Here is a 5,288-nt window from a genome sequence, read left to right on the forward strand (position 1 = left end):
TATAAATTGTTAAACATCAATTTGCATTCTGCAGAACATATCCATTGTAGAGTGGTCAGAAAGCTTAGGGAATTCTATTGTGCCCAAATGGGAAAAAAAATCTAAATGCTCTGGAAATTAGGAGAAGTGTAGCAATAAATCACTCCAAATCATCCTCTTACCTGATTCTAGTATGTATTTTTGCTTAAACTAAAGTACATTTTTAATTTTTCACATAACACCCAGTTACTTGGTTTCTTCCCTGCATGCCTTTGCTTGGCTTTCCCTAGCTTCAAGAGTAGCCTTAGTCCCATTTCTCATTAGATAAGTGCTGCCCACTGAATAATTTCCTACAAAGTCACATTTCCACAAAGCATCCCCAAACTCCAAATTTAGATCGGAATTTAAATTCATCAACTTACTAAAGTCCTTTGACTCTTTATTCTCATAAATGCAGTCTACACAGCAGGGGCCTATGGTCATCCTGAAATGATTTTTTTGTGACATAAAATAAAGTTGGGCTGGAGAAATTACTCGGAGGTTTAAAGCACTTTCTGCTCCTGCAGAGAAGTCTCTGGGTCAGATCCCAGAACAACATGCCAGGTCACAACTGTCCATGACTCTAGTACCAGGGAACTCACTGTCTTCTTTTCACCTCAGGAGGCACCAAACAAAAAGCCAAACCAAAACAACAACGAACAGCAATATCTAATTTTTGCTTATGGATGGTCATTTAGGAAGTGGAAGTAATTTGCTAAAGAAAAACCAGCTTGCCTTTGACCCATGTTTTCAGTGATGGAGCTGGGACCCTGGAGAGTATTTTGTATCGACTAACTCTGCTGATTAGTTTGAATCAGGCTGACACAAATGTAGACATATCTGGGGAAAAGAGAATCACACTTGAGGAATTGCCTTCACCAGACTGGACTATAGAGCATGTCTGTGGGACATGCTCTTGATTGATAATTTATGTGCGAGGGCCCAGCCCACTGTAGATCAGCCCATCCCTGGGCAGGTAGATCCAGACGGTATAAGAAAGATAGCTGAGCAACCAGAAGTAGCAAGCCAGTAAGTAGCGTTGTTCCATGGTCTCTGCTTCAGTTCCTGCCTCCAGGATCCTGCCTTGACCTCCTGCCATGGTTTCCTTTACTAGTGGACTTTAACCTGTAAGCTGTAGAAAATTCTTTCCTTCCCAAGTTGTTTATAGAATGTGTTGAATCCCAGCAACAAGGAGACAACCTAGAACACCAACTACAAAGAACAGAACTGAACTGTGGATTCTCTAGATTTGGCTTCTGCAGATTCAGAAATGGTAAGGTCTTTCCCCTTGAAGGTCCCACTCTCTTCTCCTTCCTTCCTTTCCCAATATTTTGTGTTCTATTTAATAAAAGTAGCTAAAAATAATCCCCCTTTTAAATGAAGATAATTATGAGGATTACGGAAACTACTGTTATCCTGGTGACGTTATTTTTATCCTTGAAGTGTCATCTGAAATTACTTCCTATATCCCTGAAACCATTATGCTTAGAAACATAGCTTAGGAAGTAGGCATGTGAAACTGGCTGTCTCTTGCTAGATCAAGAGAAATGGCAAGTGGAGTTTCTCTTTCATTGTTGTCCTGAATTTTTTTATTTCAGTGATTAAAATTTGTTCCTGTAACATATGGTCATTAGACACTGTTATGCAGAAAAACAGCAGTTTCCAAAGAAGGAAATTAATACTGTCTTCTTCCTGTATCCATGAGTAGCCTTTTCTCTTTCTAAAAGTATCCCTGGCATCCCTTTTCCTTCCTATGAGGACACCTGTCTTGTTATAGTGGGGTCCAAGCCTATTGCATTTATTTATTTATTTATTTATTTATTTATTTATTTATTATTTATTGGTTTTTTGAGACAGGGTTTCTCTGTGTAGCTTTGCGCCTTTCCTGGAACTCACTTTGTAGACCAGGCTGGCCTCGAACTTACAGAGATTTGCCTGCCTCTGCCTCCCATGTGCTGGGATGAAAGGCATGCACCACCGCCACCACCGCCACCGCCACCGCCACCGCCACCGCCACCACCACCACCACCACACGGCTGGCCTTTATTTTTAATTCACCACTTTTCTGTAGATCAAACATTCACCAAAACATTCATATGAATAGAACCCACTCAAAAGATCTCATTTAAAGTCTCTGCCTCCAAATATGCTTACAGTCTAGATGTGTGGGTTTTGGCTTCAACATGTGAACTTTGGAGGAATGTCATTCTTATCATAACTACACCAATACAATGTCTGCAAATAATTAAATTGTATGGGTAATGTGCATAATGAATCATGTATAAATGACATTTCTTTTTTAAGTGAAAAAACTGCTTAATTTAAGAAACTCCTATTTCCTGACCTTTTTTTTTTTTTTTTTTTTGGCTCTCATCTCCACCATTTTTTATTTCCTCCTTTGAATTCTTCTACTCTCCTTTCTCCATCTTCTCTCTCACTCCATAGATTCAATTAAAGTAACAGTAAATGTAAAATACATGAAACGACACAGCCTTCCTAACAGATGTGAAGAAACAGACACATAGACGCTCACAGAGGCTTTAAGTGCTTCATTCTAGATTACTCAGGGCATCTCCAGTGAGATGCTGCTGAAGGGTAGGAAGGGAGAACAAGGGAAACACCAAGCATGGTGGTGTAGGATCTGTATGTTATAATATATATATATATATTATATAGCATACCTATCCGGAAACACAGGTGTCCTTTCTTATACCACACTGGCCCCAATCAGAATATCAGACAGTTACAGTTTGGAATCCAAGTCTATACCACTGAACCAAGATCCCTTAGAGATTCCTGTGGCCGCCCATTTCTTGGAGCCAGGTTCATGCTTATGCTGAGGGTCTATGCCTGGTGTTGGACCACAGGCTCTACCAAAGGATGTTTGTGTCTCCTTAGTGACACTGTTCCCTAAGGAGACACATGATAGAATCAGTACACAGGCATTTATTTAGAAGGACCAAAAGCTCCTTAATTTGGAGGCAATCCTCTGCTCTACTCAACAGGCATAGCATTGGGTGTCAGCATGCCTTCGCCAGCACATTGTTAGTAGCTCACAAACAAAGCTGCTAAAGCTTTCAGGTTTTCACAGCCATTGTGCCCCCCAGAGCCATGGCAAGCTTCCTGGGGCTTGGGTCCAAAGAAGTGAGCGTCTTATAGTAGAGCATAATACTAGAGTAAGTTATGTCCTTTACCAGTGGCTCTTCCTATTCCAAGTTCAAGTGTTCTGAATTCTTTCCTACAGCCAGCTTCCTTCCCCCTCAGCTTTGCTGTTAGAGAAGTTCAGAGGTTGTTTTCTAACCCTAAGTTCTTGTCATCATGGTTCCAAGAGAGTTGTCGCATCTAGTTATTTTTGTCTCCAGAGATTCTTAAGAACTGGACAAGCAGAATATTTTTATCCCTGAAAGCTTGTCTATGCATACCTGAATTCACAATGAATATGAAGTTCAGGGCATTATTAGAAGCTTAATACATAAAACTACTTGATAGGTCACACCTCTCCCCAAGAAGCACAGATATATTCAGCTTAGAAAATTATTAGCCTCTGTCAAACCTAAGGAAACAACAAACTTCCCCAAAACATTGCTAAAAACTGGCATCAGACTTTCTTGTCCTCTGGCTCTTAACAACCTTCCTACACACCCCTCCCTGGTGTCTCCCGAGCCTTGGGTACAGGTGTTGTGGATATATCATTAGGAGCAGGTACCCCATGATAAGCTGATCTCTGCATTTTGACCAGTTGTGGTTTTCCTTAAAGGTTTGCATCTGATGCAAAGAGAAGCTTCTGTGACAGTACATGAGAGCTACACCTGCCTGTGGGTATAATGACAAGTTTCAGAGTACTGTTAGGAACTGCACTGGTCTAGTATGGTGGCAGAAGTTGGTTGACCTCTAGATCCATGATCTCACTAGTTCCACGGACTCCTGTGTATAACTTGTGTCATGTATAACTTGACTCAAGAAACACCTACTACCATGACAAACTGCTAATATAACAGATTCTGCTTAAATTTTGACTGTTTGAAAAAGTTCCCTCAGTTACTTGATATCATATGTGATTTGGATGCAAAACTCCAATTCCTCATTAGTTGTAGCCTCTGATGGCTCCATAATTATTTCTTTTTGGTGTCTTTAGTTCATCTTTCAGAATAGACAAAACTACTAGCTCGGCTGTTGGTTCATATTAGATGCTGTATATATGATAAATAGATGATGGATGGATGGATACATACATACATACATACATACATACATACATACATACATACATACGTTAAGAAAAGAGAAATATGAGATCCAAAATATATGCAACCTTTCTATGTTGAAATATGGAAAGATATTAAACTAACCAGCTAATAGTATAAAGAGAATAGGATTTCCATTCTGCCCAATTCCCAATAGAGCTAATCTTAGTTCCCAATTTTATCTTCAGTCTGAGGTTGTGAAGTATGTTGTACTGGACCTCTCCCACAAAGCCACATCCTTCACCTTGTTCTCAGGTACATCTGAGCTGCTGTGGGTGGGGCTGGAGGCTGGAGAAGCAAGGCCAGGTGATGGGGGTACAATGCAGAGGCGGGTCTCTGTCACCTTTCCTTTTCGCTGCCGACCCCTGGAGAGAGTGTTGTCAGTGAAGTGTCCTGAACCTTTTGATTCACAGCTTTCTCATCTGGCTACACAATGCTCTAGTACCTTAACAAGATTCAGCTGAAAAGAGACTGCCTTCATCCACAAATTGAAAGAGAAAAGCTGTTTGGTATTTCCAAGGGAGAGGGGGCAAACTTCTGAGTTTTCCCACATTTTTCTCCAATAAAGTTGTTTCTCTCTCTTAGCAGCTGTCTGCTTTATATGTTTACGGCGATGCTTGACTCTTCGATGGATTAGATAGAGTAGTAATGAACAGATAATTACACTTTACATTCCTGGGATTGAAGTCCAAATGGGATCCAACCCAAGTGACATTTTTAAAATAAAATTTTTGTAAGTATAAGTAAACATTATCTTCTTTTTTGTCTTTTGAGTCATTCCTGTATGTAGCCTAGGATGGCCTTAAACTCTGTCTACCTGCCTCAGCCTTCCAAATACTGGGTGTGCATCACCAAGCTTGATTTTTTTTATCTTCTTAATATTTCAGAAATTTTATTAAATGCTTATGTGATTTGAACGCAATGAATTTCCCACTAGCCCTGGTTTGAATACTTGGCCCCCAGCTGGCGACACAGCTTGAAAATGTTGTGGAACCTTTAGGTACTGGAGAAAGGTCACTGAGGCAT

The 5,288-nt window shown here is 40.3% G+C and overlaps 1 long non-coding RNA gene across 1 annotated transcript; it reads left to right on the top strand.

The window, feature by feature from the left end:
• The first annotated feature begins 4,449 nt into the window (after positions 1-4,449).
• LOC131920574 (uncharacterized) lies at positions 4,450-4,846 on the top strand. Its single transcript, XR_009381712.1, has 2 exons — positions 4,450-4,517; positions 4,676-4,846. It is a non-coding gene; the product is annotated as an uncharacterized LOC131920574 (long non-coding RNA).
• Positions 4,847-5,288: the final 442 nt, after the last annotated feature.

Source organism: Peromyscus eremicus, chromosome 10 (genome assembly GCF_949786415.1).
Source record: "Peromyscus eremicus chromosome 10, PerEre_H2_v1, whole genome shotgun sequence".
NCBI classification, from domain to species: Eukaryota; Metazoa; Chordata; class Mammalia; order Rodentia; family Cricetidae; genus Peromyscus; species Peromyscus eremicus.